The sequence below is a fragment of the Mesocricetus auratus genome, unplaced genomic scaffold (genome assembly GCF_017639785.1).
Source record: "Mesocricetus auratus isolate SY011 unplaced genomic scaffold, BCM_Maur_2.0 Super-Scaffold_100009, whole genome shotgun sequence".
Lineage (NCBI taxonomy): Eukaryota > Metazoa > Chordata > Mammalia > Rodentia > Cricetidae > Mesocricetus > Mesocricetus auratus.
The window spans coordinates 7612325-7628580 of NW_024429193.1; the positions used below are offsets into that span (position 1 = coordinate 7612325).

Consider the following 16256-nt stretch of genomic DNA (forward strand, 5'->3'; position numbering starts at 1 on the left):
TTTCAGGGAAGGAAATAATTCATCACAATGCACACATAATCCAACTCTGCATGCATATATATATTAATATATATATATACATATATATTTATGTATCTATATTAGCACCTGCAAGATTATTGATTGACAAGACACAGGAAACCATAAGTCTGATACTGAAAGTGATGCACCCCTCTTTCCCGCTGTTGATATGTAGCCCTAGTGTAAACTCACATTTCCTTGCCCATAGATTTTTAGTGAGTCCAATTCACTAAAGGAAAAGTCAAAGGCACCAAGTGAAAGAAGTTACAATTTAGAAGGTAAACAAAGTAGAGTTACACAGGAATAGAATTTTGTTCTTTTTTTTTTTTTGGTTTCTTTAATGGAGATGTGATTTTTTTAACCTGTTCAAAACAGCAACTATTATTCCAAGATCTTTTGAAAAGAAAAATATGCCTTTGACGATGGATCAGCTTTTGAATGGAATGCAGAAGCCGGTGTTGGGGGAGGTGATGAAAAGTTATACATGCACAAAACATTCTCTGGGGCTGTTTTTGCAATTGCTTGTTTTTTTTTTTAAGGAAAATGTAGCACTTAAGAAAATACTCCCATTTTCTGCTACTGTCGTTTTTGTATTTCTCTTTGTCAGAACTATTAATGCACACATATTATAAAAACAAGCACACTGAATACAAGTAGAGGAGGGCGAGGAAAGGGAAAAAAAACAGGCTTATTTTTCTACACACCAGGAACCATATCTCTTGCTCATTGGATATGAGACTGGGACAAAATTCTGACACATTTCTTTCAAACTATCAATCAATGAGTCTGCAACATTTTCATTCCCTTGTACCCATCAGCTCTGATAGTAAAGATGAATAATATTCTCATAATCTCCCTGGGACTCAAATGATGGCTATGAAGTCGCTTCTGTGAAACTCATTTTATTGACTTTTGTTTCTAATCACTGAAGTGATGCATATGCAATGGGGCAATCAGACCATTGATAGAAGGTCTTACAAGCCCTCCATGCAAAAACCTTGATGGTTTACAAAGGGACATAAAGAGGGGAACTTCAGATTATGCAGTTTGGAGAAAGTAGAGCAACATGTGTAAGTTACTGAGATGAAATGATTCTCTCTCTATTATTCTCTAATCAGCTAAAAGGAAGTTTCATCTCACTGAAAGGCATTTACAGAGATACAGGGCCACACAGCAAATCACATAAAATTATGCAAGGAAACCTTAGAGAGGGCGTTGTAAGGAATTGCCAATCATTTCAGACCTCCACATTAAAGGCTGGACAGTGTGGTACAAGTCATAGTTAACAAATCCTACATGTATAACCTCCCAGGGTTAGCGACTGTGTGGTTATAAAGACAAAATCCTTCTACCTCTTCTTATCTACAGGGGGTATGCTGCAACGGAGGCCCTCACCAGACACCTGTACTATGTATGCTTTCCTTTGTCCCTTATGAGATGAGAAAGCTTACCTTAAAAATTAGGCATGGTGAGATGTGAACAGCAATCATAGTTATAAGACAAGAAAGTTACCACAATATCCCGCAATGGGAGCCATGGAGTTATTGTCTCTGTTAGCATTTCTTATTGTACAATACTTCCTGGCAACTTCATAATAAAAATACTTCGCATGAACATATGTGATTTTTTTTCTTTCTAAACTTCTAAATTTTCTCCTTCCCACTTAAAGAAAGTGCTCTATGGCTTCTCCTTGAATATCTTGAAATGCATTGCATTTTGGAATAATAATGAAGTAAGATAAGGGATTTTCAAACACGAGGTCTCAGATGTCCCTGTGGTGTTGACCATGATTGCTATTGAGAGATCGGTGACAGGCACATTGCAATGAAATGGTGGATATGGGGAAAATGCCCATCTAGATGGAGATGTGGATATATTTCATCAAACTACCTAGACTCCCTTCTCAGTTTGAAACTTGCGAATAACTCATCTGTGAAGCTGTCCACTTATTATCTCAATACCATTGTTAACTAGTGTTAACTGTAATCACTGAAAGTGAAGCCATTTTCCCCAGGGAAGGCAGAACTCCTTACAGGGATTAATTAGCATGCTAATGCATTCCAGAAGAAGCAACTAAATGCTCTGAATATTTGAAGTTCTAGGGCTCATATCACTTTGGTCACTGGTCAGCATGGGCCTCCATATATACATCATATGGAGCACTGCATATTCTATATTAACATTTGAGTGTGTACCAGATTTTTTTGCTTCTATGAATGCATAACCATTGATTGAAACATTTTGGAGAATATTGACTGGCTTCAGATATAGTTTAATGCAAAGGTGAGGCTACCTCCTACCGCTTATTGATTTTTTTTAGAGGGGGTCATCCACATCTTTCTTAAAATACAGAGAAGAGCATATTGTCACATATACTAACTCCTCTGAATGTGAATATGGCATTTGTTTTTGAAAAATCACCTTGTATCATGATTTACCTAAACCACGGCAAATTTCAGAAGACTTGGTATCTTAGCTGCATCCATGATATCTTAACTATCTCCATGATATTTTACACTATAGATTATGTGAATAATATTTATCATTTGAAGATACCACCTAACAACCAGGAAAAATCATTTACTTTTCTGATAATTATAAGACTTTGCACATCCCCTAAGTGTATAAAATGTTGTGATTCTTTCCTCTTGAGCAGTGCCTATGAATTTGACCACTTAACATAACTATCAAAATTATCCTCTGCCTTAGACCATGGACACAGTGGGCAAACTGGGTCTGAGACATGGTATAAGGAAACCAGACATATTTTTGTTATCTTTAATCATTCATTTTTTGGATAATATTTCATAATTTTTCACAGTCACATGATTACTAACTGCTTGTGTATACTGCTTCAATCTCTGCAAAATTCATATGTGGAAATTCACTTCTACCCTTACTGGGAAACATCATTCTATAAATATGTGTCTGACTGGTTTGAATAAAGCACTGTTGGCCAATAGGGAAACAAGATAGGTGGGACTAGAAGTCCAGGAGGATTCTGGGAAATATAGTGATCTCCCGGGAGTAATGGACGCTCAGGAGTGCGCCCCCCAAAAAGGTAAGTCCTTATAAAATAAATATTAGTAATTATGGATTAATAATCAAGTCAGAGCTAGCTGATAAGAAACCAAGAAAATGGCCAACAGCTTTGCAATTAATATAGCGTCCTGTGTGTTATTTGGTGGCTGAGACAGCAGCTTGTGGGAAGACTAAACGTTACACACCCTCAATGTTTCCTGGAACTGACCATGACAAGTTGTAATTTATCACATTCTTCTTCAAAGAAGGCAGTGGGCTGCCTTGTTCATACCGTAGTCCCATCAGCCTTCTCTGGGTCCATGCTGAGGGCATCTCTGTTCTTCTCTATTCCTGCCCTCGCCATGCAAACAGAAATTTATTCATTTATTTTGATACTTCCCACAAATGCCAAAGCATCTTTCAAAGTGGTGGCACAATGCCATCTGTATATTTTGTTTTGTAACTGTACAGAGAAATATATTATACCTATATATTCAAAAGAAAATAATTGAGAAATTAGAATTCAGTGTTTCTTTTCTATATGTCTGTAGTTGGAATATTATATTGACTTATGCCAGTAATAAATCCCACCTGACATGATCTCTCTGTCCATTGACTGAAGTGTAATAATAGTGACGCTTCATTTAAATTCTGCAGTTGTGTGAAATTAATAAGTTGCCAATCTACTTTGGCCGATGAAGTTTAGAAAAGTTATACACAAGCTATACTACTACAAAATCTCTTCTTGTTTCTTCATTGTTGATATAGATTTGAGTGTGTCAGGTAAGTGTCTGTCCATCTGTGTTTCACCCACAGGGCAGCCAGGCTGTGCTTCTCTGCAAGCATCCAAAGGTCATCTTCCCTTAACCTCAAACACCCTTTACTTACTTAGTTACCTGACAGCAATTCCATTGGACCCTAGAAGAAGCTAGGGAGAAATACTGGAATGGGAGCACACTCACTCCAGGGTTCAGTCAAGGTTTCTTTTGCTGCTTTTGTAATCTCCAATGACAGAATTACCTCATCAGATTTAAACATTTTAAAACTACTCTGGGGCTACATCAAATGAGTTTTGCATCTGAGACTTCTCACTTGTGTGCTAGCACGATGAAGTATAATATTTGTTTGTATCTTAAGACAAGTATGCTTTATCCTTAAAGTGTTTCCCCCCAAGAAAAAAACTATTCTTTTATTATTTATGTCTGGCTGGTCTCAAACCTTCAGCCATGTGACAGTCTTATATGATTCCTTCATAGGTTTGGTTGAAAATAAATTTTCACATAAAACCAAAGCCTGAGAAGAAAATTAAAGCATGCACAAAAGCCCTGATTTGCTTTCAAGACTGTGAGCATCTCTACCATTTTAGAAGACTTCATTGATTTCAAAATTGTTACTTTTCAAAAAAGGCATTAGTAATTTATAGCTATTTAAATAGGAAACGGTACTGAGTGTAGACAAATTTCAGGTTTCCAAGCCTGAAAATAATTGCCTCAAGGGTCAGTTGGAAATTGTTTTCCTCCAACAGTTTTGCAGCCTGAACCACTGGCAGGGGACATTCAGCTTGGTGGAGATGATTCAACTAATACCTCAGACCCCGGGAACAGACATGAGGCCTTATTTTCTGGACCAGTGATCTGGACCCAACGTGGGGTGGTAAAACTCATCCCATACCTTAAGATATGAATGCTTAAGTGCAAGGGGGGCCTGGTTCTGAAACACGGAACAACTCAGAGATGACTGCTTAGGATCAGAGTGACTATGGCGGCACCTATGAAACTCACTCTTCTTTACCACAGTCTGGTGCCTCTCTACCTAAGATTGGGCAGTTACCGTGTGTTTTAATGTTCAAGAACATCATTTTACGACAGTCCCCTGACGTTTTAAAGATACCTTTCTTTTCCTTATTCCACATGTTATTTTTTGATGGAAGTACAAAGCAGGACAGGCTGCACGGCAGCCTTAGAATTAAATACCCTCCATCTCCATTTGTGATGGAAAAGCAAGGGAAAACAAGGACATTGGAAGCATCTCCTGAGTCTGAGTTCCTGCTCTCTGCTTACGATGTTTTTTATGCTTATTTTTCCCTTAACGCTACTGCTGGGGATGTCATTTGAAAACCTAATAAAATCCTCCTCTTAAGCCCATTCTTCCTACAGTTCTTCATCAATCACAGCAAAACTCTGCTCTGTCATGGAGTAATTGCAAGTTGGCAGGCTGAAAAGGGCATCTTCTTGTCCCATCCCCTTATCTTTATGCAGGACAAGGATGACAGCCAATTTATTAGTTGAGATACTGTTAAGTCATCAAATACAATAGTGTGTTCAACCTTTATGATTTTTTTGTTATGGAATCAAGGTCCTTTCTTTGAAATGCTTGTTAAAAGATGGTTATAATAGCACTTAACCATGCATAATGATTCCTTGGGTAGTGACTTATTGCAAGTGAGTACTTCTGGGCTTCTAGTTAGCCTGCACTAAGAAAGGAAAGGTTTATGATCCAAATGCAGCTTTGCTTGCTGTTGTGATGTCTTTGAGTTGAGATCAACCCCAACCTTGGTTTCTTTAAAACTTATGTTTTTCCCTTTATTTGCCCCAAGCCATTTAGCTTTATATCTTTTTTTAAAGTCATCTATGCAATTATGAAATCAATTCCATATCTTTAGGTTTCTGAAGAGTTACTTTCAGCATTAAGTAAGATACAATCTGAAATATATAAATCTGTGAAACTAAAATACTACTAGCAGTACACTATTTAAAAACTTTGGAGGCAGAGGCAGGTAGGTCTCTATAAGTTCAAGTCTAGCCTTATCAACATAAGAAGTTTCAGGCAAGCCAGTACTACATAGTGAAATAAAACATTGATCTCTAAATATGAGAAACTGATTAAGTCACAAAACAGAAACCCCCTTGATGCTTGTGGTTATCAAATCTGGGGTTCTAGTTTGATGCATGTATTTATTTTAAATAACTATATTTTAAACTTAAAGACTAAAGTATTATTGGTTAAAATTTCTTAAAACAGCAATTTTCTGTACCAGAGTTTCTATTTTGGGCCACCAACCAGCTCTCGGATCATGACACAGAGACTTATCATCAGTCATGAATGCTCGCCTTAGCCTAGCTCCTTTTTAAATGTGTTCCTCATTATCTACATTTTGCCTCAGGGTTTTTTACACTTCTTTCTGTGTGTCTTCCTCCCCTGCTTCTCTTGTCTGTTTGTCTGGCAGCTGCAGATGCTTGGCTTCTGGCCCCAGATGTGTTCCTCTCTACCTCATTTTCTTCATTCATTCCCTCCCTGCTCTCTCTCTCTCTCTCTCTCTCTCTCTCTCTCTCTCTCTCTCTCTCTCTCTCTCTCTCTCTCTCTCTCTCTCTCTCTCTGGCTTAGGTTTCTACTCCTACCTATTCTCTCTGCCCACCAGCTCTCCCGCCTAGCTATTGGCCACTCAGCTCTTTATTAGACCAATCAGGTGTCCTCAGCAGGCAAGGTGAAACAAATGCAACACATCTTTACATAATTAAACAAATGCAGCAGAAACAAATGCAACACACCTTCACATAGTAAAAGTAATATTCCTCAGAAATAGCAAATGTAGCATATCTTTGCTTAGTTAAAATAATATATTACACAACAATTGTCCTTAAAAAATGACTCTATAAGACCGTGTTCTATATAGTGTTTTATATGAGAACAGAGAGCTGGCTAATCATTCAGTGTTACCTATGCTAGAACAAAAACTATTTGGAGCATTGCCTCCTTGTTCAGGCTTGTTTATCCCACACAAACCTTGCAGGCTAAAAGAAAAGTAAATACTAGAGATCAACATGTTAACATTTCAGTTGCTCCAGTGTCCCAGGGACACTAGAGCAATTAAGTGTTAAGAAAACAGAAAGGTCTACAGCTTACATCACAAACCAACAACTTCATAGCAAGCAGAACAAATACCTAGAAAAATCAAATGTAACTAGAGTCTTTGTTGAAATAAACATCCAGAGTTTGAAGCAGCTGGAAAACAAGTATATTTGTCCTTGCTGAATCAATTCCTACCTGTCGCTTATAAGACAATCCTTGGTACTGATTGGGTACTTTAGTTTTAGGTCAAACTGTTATTTAAACACAGAAAGGAACCTCTTCAGGGATATTGCCCCATTTTACAGATGACAGTACTAAACCCATAAAGGAGACACTTTGAAAGTCAGGATGCAATATTAGGCAGAGAAAGCCTTTAAATCTGACCCCTATCTGTGTTGACACTAGAAAATATTTGGTAAGATTTCCCTCAAATATATATCTTGCTAAGAGAAATATTCTTCAAAAGGAGAACAATTATTGTTTTGTTTTAATATTGCTAGCAACACAAAACATGATCAAATAATTAAACAACATGCTCGTGTGGATTTCTGGTTGAAAAGAGCTACCAAGAGCAATTGTGACTCTTGGCAACTTCTCCAGACTTTACCCGTCTGCACAGTGGAGAGAAAGATGACTATATCAGGGAGAACTAATCGATGCAGACTGTGTTATCTGTTCCCTGTCACCATCATGGAGCATTGTGACTAGACTTGATGTCAGTATGAGTGCTTACCTTCAAGAGGGACTCTTCATTAAGGCAGTAAGCTGAGAGCTACAAGTTGTGGGGTAGTTCTAAGATTCCAGTCAGTTAATGTTACTGATTCATCAGCATTCCCTTATAAAGTTAGCACAAATGAGAATTACAAATAGGTAAAAAAAAAGGAGTATAAAATACAAAAACATGAGAAAAGATTGAGAAAGAAAAAATGAAAGGCAGTAGCCTTTTTCCTTATAATTAGACTCTAAAATTTAATTATAGTGCATATTCACTACTAGTGTGTGTTTCAAAACACTTAACAAACATAAAATGATGAAGGTCAGGAAACAATTCTTTTTTTTTTTTTGGTTTGTTTGAAAAATGTGAGAAATAGTGTTGGCTGTTTGGTTTCATAAATAGAATGTGTTTGTCACCAAAGCTCTCCTCAGTTCCTTGCTACCCTATTTCCTGATTCAGCAATGGTTATATCTTATGATTAATTTCTCAAACTACAAAACTTTCCTAACAACTTCATGGCCGGCATACATCTGTGTCTGGAACCCAGCAAATGTTTTTCATGTTGCAGCAGTACTCCATCTGTTGTTGTTGTCTGTCCCAGGGTGCAGAAAAGCGTGGGAAGCTGAGTTGACGAGCATGATTGCCAGTGGACCCGGTTCTTGCCAGGTGCAGGCCTCTCAGCTAGGGACATCAGACAGAATTCAGTTGCAGAGCACACATTTCTATGGTTTTTACGGGAAGCCAGACAGGTGGTACCCTTAGGTTTTAGCATTTGCATTTTCTCTCAAATGTCATGTTCTCTGCTTTATTTCTCTGTTTCCTTCCCAAGTTAGCCACCTCCCCCTCAGGAGACAGTTTCAAAACATTGGAAAAATAGCTATTTCATTTTGATTCCTACTTCAGAATTACACAAAAAACCACTTTTTTCTGTCGTTTTATTTATATTTAGGTATTTTTCTGTAGAGATTTATTTTTGCTTTCCTATGAGAAAGGTGGTGAAGCATGAACCCTTGGAGGCCAGAAGAGGACGTTGAATCCCCTGAGGTTGGAGTTACAGGCAGCTGTGGGCTACATGGTATGAGTACTGGGAACAGAACTCTGAACTTTAGTTCTTGACAATGCAGCAAGTGTTTTTTGTTGTTTTGTTTTTTGTTTGTTTGTTTGTTTTTCGAGACAGGGTTGCAGCAAGTGTTTCTAAGGGTTGGATCATTGCTGCAGCCTTTTTGTGCATTCTTGATACAGGAGCTCATATTTTCTCCATATGACAGGTTAAATATCTTTAAACCCCATGTGTATCTTAATATATATATATATATATAAACTTAACACATATCACTTATACAGATATGTGTGTGAGCATTGAATATGCTTGCCTATGTCCACATATATTAGACAGAGAGGTTGGCTTTAGTTCTGAAGATGTATTTTTTTATTATTTTCCCCACATATAAATCAAAACATTATTTCAAAATTTTAAACATAGACAGAAGCTAAAACTGGAATCATTCATAACCAATTCTGGTGTGTAGCTAAGTGATAGACTTTGCCCTGCCTGAATGCACAGGCTCTTGGTTCTGATTGGCAACACTTCCCTGTTCCAAGTGTCAGGCCAAATATGCAGAACAAGTAGATCTCTCCCACTTGCCTGTGGGAAAGCAGAATGGTTCAGGTATTTGCGCCTATCTTTCACAGTGCAATAAGTAGTGATCCGTGAACTGGCGCCTCTACTTCTCGGCACTTACTTAAGGGAGCATCCATATAGACCTACACAGAGCCATGCGTCCAATCGCTCATAGTGGATCCTTCATCAGAGTCCCAAACTACAAATAGCTGGAATGTGTATCTACAGCGTGAGTAGGCCACAGAATAAGTATGCTAAGAAGACGTTATTGGGTCATAGAAATATGAATTTTGTGCATTTGATATATGTGCAGACTAGAATTGGAAATCCTCAGAACTGGTTTGAAATTTAAGAAAAGGCTGATAGTGAATGGAGGCATAGGAAAGCTTTGGACGTAATGGAACAATCCAGACACTGATATTAAAATCAATGATTTAAATTTTTATAGAAGCTCATTAAATGATGAATTAGTGCTAATTATACTTAGTAAGAAATTTTCAAATACAAAGGGATGCTTTGATACTACACTCATGAGTACAGGAAAACAGGTTAGATAACTTCAGTAGTAACAAGGTAATACTGAGTTCCACTTAATTACCATGGTGTGACACCGTCATAAGGACAGATGTAGCAGAAGAGGATGATCGTGTGGAGATTCTGTGCTGAGTCTTAGCTGGCATTATCAGACCCTTGCTGTCATCACCCAAACACACCAGTGGATAGTGTTTCCTGTTAGCCACCAGCTAGACTGAGTATGAAAAGTGCTTTCCAGTCCCGTAGGTTCTCACTCCACAATGTAACTGTGGTAGCCAGTGCTCACAACTAAATGTAGGCTGGCAGATGTGGAAAATCCATGCTCTTCTAAATCACAAAGAGAAACTTCAGCACTGTAAATATGCTTTCATATAATTATTCACATGTACCTCCAGTGTTTGCCATGAACATGTAGGAAAGGTTTAGGGAAAAGCTTGCTCCCCGTGGAAAACCTCTCTGAACATCTACCTTAAGGCTCTAGAGTTCTGGAAATTATAGACTATTGAGGGACCGTCTAGCCCTCTGGAATCAAACGTGTAACACAGTATTTTACAAAATTTTATTTAAAAAATACTTCTTGCCTACCACATAGGCGGGACTGTGAAAATGGAAGTGTGTGTCTTGGTGCAGAGCACAGGAGATGAAAAGCTGTGATCTACAGGTGAAAACACAACATTCAACACGTCATTCCAATGCTTGTGAAATTATCTAGGTGATCATTGGATTTTATGCTTTCAATTATTGTGTGTTCTTCATAACAATACTCTTCAACATACTCGATGCATACTTTTCTTTGAGGATCTCCTCCCAAACTGCGATGTGTTTTATAGACCCAGCAGAGAGGACTGTGATTGTCATAGTGCCACCTCAGTCTTGCAATCTGTGCTCTCTTTACCCCTGCTCTTTCAGTCATTCCTCGCGGAAAATCTTGTCCTTTAGATTTTTATGGAATGTTTGGCTACTTTGAAGACTGGAGTCAAAGATATAAACTTTAGGCCAAAAACTTATTCTAATTTCTTTCTTCATATTATGGTATCTACCATAGACTGATGATCTAACGGCAGTGTTCCACAGTATTTTTAAATTAAGAAGACAACTGATCCTTCTGATACAAGCCCGTAACTCCAGTTACTCTGAAGACTGAGACAGGAAGATTTCAAATCCCAGACTTTCCTGGGTTACAGCCTACTACCAAGGCTAGCTTGGGGGACATAGTGACAACATAGATCAGATTTTTAAAAACGTAAGAAGAGGCTGGGAATGCAGCTCAGTAGATAGGCACATACCTCGAGTGTGCGGCACTTCTCCACTCTTGTTTGCAGACACCCGCATTCATTCGTAGGCTGGGTTACAGGTTAAATTCTGTGTAATCGCTCTCCAAATGCAGCTAAGTGAGGGCATAGGCACATGGAAGTGCTCTGTAGACTCTGAGATTGTCCTGCACCCACAGCTGACCTTCCTAAGGAACTCAATCCAGTTTACAATGACAGTTGGTGGGTGAGGGATCAAACCCTCAAAAATAAACACTTTTCATGAAAGTAAATAATGAATCATGTCTTTTATTACATATACAGTCCATGTTTCATATGTTACTCAACACCACTCTTCTCTACCCTTCTGGCTAATCTTCTAGGAATGATTGAGGATGTTGAAACATCACGTGACCCTCATCTATAACAATTAAACATGGTTTTAAGTCATTCTTTCTTAACCTCACTTTAATAAAAAGTGCCAAAATGGTAGGACACAGTTCAGTACACAGCTGCCATAACTGCTGATCTCTATACACAGAAACATATACACACAGCACACACACACACAAATACACACACACACACATGCACGCACACACACAGATTTTCCTCCCCTAAGTGTTACTTTGCCTCATTATGCTTCCTTGTGTTGATTTCAAGACATTTTTATTTACATTTGAAGTTGCCATTGGTTTGGAACATACGTATAAAAGAGGTGTAAAGGACAACACAAAACAATGCTGTCTACTGTATCCCCTTTTACTGAGACTTAAAAATCAAGTCCATATTATAGTCTTATTTTAAAACGGTGGTGACCTCTGCAATTAGAATAGTTTTACTTAATACTTGCGGAAGAGGAAATTTAACAGTCACTGAGGATTTGTAGTTCATTTACAAAGTCAGAAAATTTAGAAGAAATGCTTTGTCACAGCTTACCATTGGGATGCTAACTGCAGTTTAGTGGAATTTATGAGACATTTTTAGGAAATATCTTGTTTCCTTAGAGAACTACAAGGTTGGAGATGACATGGAAAGACCATGCCATGCATCTCTCATGTTTAAGTCATTGCACAGAGTTAAGAAACCGTGCTATTTATAAAAGCCTCTGCATGATGTGTATGAGGCCTCCTCCTGCTACTATTTTGGCACACAATACCATTCCTACTAAGACTCTTTCTTCGATTACCTAAGCTACTCAAGTTGCACTCTCATCCTTTTGACTTTAGCACAGGGATCATCCAGGCTCTGAGGTCAGCAGGGTTATTCATCTCCCTCTTCCCTGTTTGCAGCCACCATTCTTACACACTGTGCCCGTTTACTGCATTCTCCAGTAATCCCTTGTCTCAGTCACTTCCCAATATGGTATTGATGTTTGGCATCTGGGTTTCTAGCTGAAGCCATCAGCTTCTCCGTAAAGCAACTTTCTAATTTCCAGTCATCTCCCTCATCATAAACCCCGACACAGAGCAGTCATGCCATTATACGAAGCTAAAGGAGACAGAATAGAAAACAAAAAACAAAGCAAAGAAACAAACAAAAAAAACCCCACCAGATTCTAAGGAAATCAAAAATCCAGTGTTTGAAGTGTCAAGGTGCATTAGTTGCTATGAAGTGTTTGCTTCCAGGGATGAAGAAGGCTGGAGAATACACGGTCATCGTGAAGTCATGGTTGTTAATATGTCTGTTTTCTTTATATTTCAAATTATTTTGTGTGTTTACTGTACAACCAATTCATATGAAGGAAAGTTACGCTTATTTTTCCCAGCTACAAAACACAGTTAAGAATTCTGCTCATACTATATACAGATGATAAAAGGGCTGAAAGAGAAATCAGAGAAACATCACCCTTTACAATTGCCACGAACAACATAAAATACCTTGGGGTAATGCTAACCAAACAAGTGAAAGACCTGTATCGTATGAACTTTGAATCTTTAAAGAAAGAAATTAAAGAAGTCCTCAGAAAATGGAAAGATCTCCCATGCTCTTGGATAGGTAGGATCAATGTAGTAAAAATGGCAATCATGCCAAAAGCAATCTACAGATTCAATGCAATCCCCATTAAAATCCCAGCACAATTCTTCACAGACCTTGAAAGAACAATAATCAATTTTGTATGGAAAAACAAAAGACCCAGGATAGCCAAAACAACCCTGTTCAACAAGGCAACGTCCGGAGGCATCACCATCCCTGACCTCAAGCTCTATTATAGAGCTATAGTCCTGAAAACAGCTTGGTATTGGCACAAAAATAGACTGGTAGACCAATGGAATCGAATTGAAAATCCGGGTATTAACCCACACATGTACGAACATCTGATCTTTGACAAAGAAGCTAAAAATATACAATGGAATAAAGAAAGCATCTTCAACAAATGGTGCTGGCATAATTGGAGACTGGCATGTAGAAGAATGCAGATCGATCCATGTTTATCGCCATGCACAAAACTTAAGTCCAAATGGATCAGAGACCTCAACATAAATCCAGCCACACTGAACCTCTTAGAAGAGAAAGTGGGTGGTACCCTTGAACGAATTGGTACAGGAGACAGCTTCCTGAACATAACACCAGTAGCACAGACAGTGAGATCAACAATTAATAAATGGGACCTACTGAAACTGAGAAGCTTCTGTAAAGCAAAGGACACAGTCAGCAAGACAAAAAGGCAGCCCACAGAATGGGAAAAAATATTCACTAATCCTACATCTGACAGAGGGTTGATCTCCAAAATTTACAAAGAACTCAAGAAGCAAGTCTCCAAAACACCAAAGGACCCTATTAAAAAGTGGGCTGCAGAACTAAATAGAGAGTTTTCAATAGAGGAGTCTAAAATGGCTGAGAGGCACTTGAGAAAGTGCTCAACATCCTTAGCCATCCGGGAAATGCAAATCAAAACAACTCTGAGATACCATCTCACTCCTGTCAGAATGGCTAAAATCAAAAACACCAATGACAATTTATGCTGGAGAGGATGTGGTGAAAGGGGGGCACTCCTCCATTGCTGGTGGGAGTGCCAACTGGTTCAGCCACTTTGGAAATCAGTATGGAGATTCCTCAGAAAAATGGGAATAAACCTACCACAAGACCCAGCAACTCCACTCTTAGACATATATCCAAAAGATGCCCATTCATACAACAAAGATGTCTGTTCCACTATGTTCATAGCAGCTTTATTTGTAATTGCCAGAACTTGGAAGCAACCTAGATGTCCCTCACCTGAAGAGTGGATAGAGAAAATGTGGTACATCTACACAATGGAGTACTATTCAGCAGAAAAAATAATGGAATCATGAGATTCGCAGGCAAATGGATGACACTAGAAGAAACCATCCTGAGTGAGGTAACCCAGTCACAAAAAGAGAAACATGGCATGTACTCTCTCATATATGGATTTTAGACATAGATCTGGGGAGTGCCAGCCTACAATCCTATGGCCAGAGAGTTTGGGAAACAGAAACTTTATTTAGTGGCTGATCGAAGAAGAGGCAGACTCCCTTGGTTAAGTACTGAGCTGAACTCAAGAAAGCCAGTAACAGAGAGGGAGGACTGATGATCAAAGGGATTAAGACTGGACTGGTTTAACCCCCAGAAACAGCTGACCAGACAAAGGTTAACTCTTGAATCCCAGGCATCAGCCTGGGAAGCCAGCATGGGACTGATCAAGACCCCCTGAATCTGGGTGTCAGTGAGGAGGCCTAGGGAATCTATTGAGCCTTGGGCAGCAGATCAGTACCCATCCCAAGTATACACACGGACTTTGGACTCCCATATAACAATGTGAGGTGCACTCTCACCCCGAACTCTTGGGGAAGAGTCTAGGCCCTGCCCTATATGAAATGACAGACTATGCACACCCCCATGGAGGGCCTCACCCTCCCTGGGGAAATGAGGGGATAACGGGGGGGGGAGGAGGGCTCGGGAGGAAGGGAGGGAATGGGAGAGGGACCTGGAACTGACGTGAGAAGCAACCTTGTTTCTTATCTAAATTTAAACTGGAAAATAAAATTTAAAAAAATGTTCTCCCAAGAAATTTAAGGGAATTCCATTTAACTATAAATGATTTCTCATGTAAAAATTTATGTATATTTTGACATTTAAAAAAAAAGAATTCTGCTCATAGAGTTGATGGTGTATTGTGAACGTTGAGTAGTGATGCTACTGTATTCAGTAGGTGCTCAGTATATATCATTTGTTTTCATTTGTAGTACTCTGTTGAGTCTTTTAACTTTTACACTGTAAATGTGTAAGCATATTTTCATGATTTTTTTTATTTCTTGTTTTTTGAGGCAGGATCTCATGTACTGCAAGCTCACCTTGGAAGTACCTAGACAGCAGGCAATGACCTTGAACTCCTGGTGCTCTTGCTTCTGTTTATCAAGTGCGGCATCACATTGAGTCTAAACAGTACTAAACATAGTGCTTGGTCTATGGTGAAAGCTAGGCAAGCACTCTGTCAATTGAGCTGTGTTCCCAGGCCACGTCGTGTGATTTTAATTCTGAACCATAACATAACATGGTAAAAGCACGTAATAGAAAAGAAAAAACCCTCTACTTAATATCCTAGTTTTCTTCAGCTTTATAAAAGTAAAACCTAAGCATAATTAAAATATGTTTTGTATTATGAATTAAGTTTGATGAATTATTAATGCAAAATAGAGCCTAAATACAAATTAGATGATTTGCATTATTACATTTCTTCTCTCTTGCCCTTCATCCAACCACAGGATGTCTTATCATTTTCAGTTTATGTTCAATATGTAATGTAATTATTGTTTGGCTTCACTAATACACCCATTTGTGTAGTCTTCTTAAAAGTCAGCCTCGTTTTTCATATCTTTCATTTCCAGTTGTGTTCAGCACTTAGAATCTTTTAAATATTATGTTGGTAAATTGAGATAAACATAATTTTTCATTGACATATTTATGTAATTTTAGGTTTGCTGATTCATTATAGAATTATGAGCTCAAATTTGATCTCACTAACCAAAATAGATTTATCGCAAAGCCCTACTTATATTTCTTACATTTTCAAGCAACCAGTTTGAAAATCTGTGCACCAATTTTTATTGTTCCCAGTAGAGTCGTTTTTTGTTTTAACACTCTGAATGAAAGGCAAGTCAGCAATTTACGTCAATATGGTCTTAAATTTAATCTGTAAGTGGGAAGAGTTGGTGGTGCAAGTGACAAGGTTAACTATTGGTTATGTAAGATGCTGTTCACTTAAAATAATGGAAAGTTGTTG

General features: G+C 38.4%; 1 protein-coding gene across 3 annotated transcripts in view; it reads right to left on the reverse strand.

The window, feature by feature from the left end:
* Positions 1-16256, reverse strand: part of Adgrl4 (adhesion G protein-coupled receptor L4) — an 87015-nt gene that overhangs the window by 48582 nt on the left and 22177 nt on the right. The gene's annotated exons all lie outside the window — the stretch shown is intronic.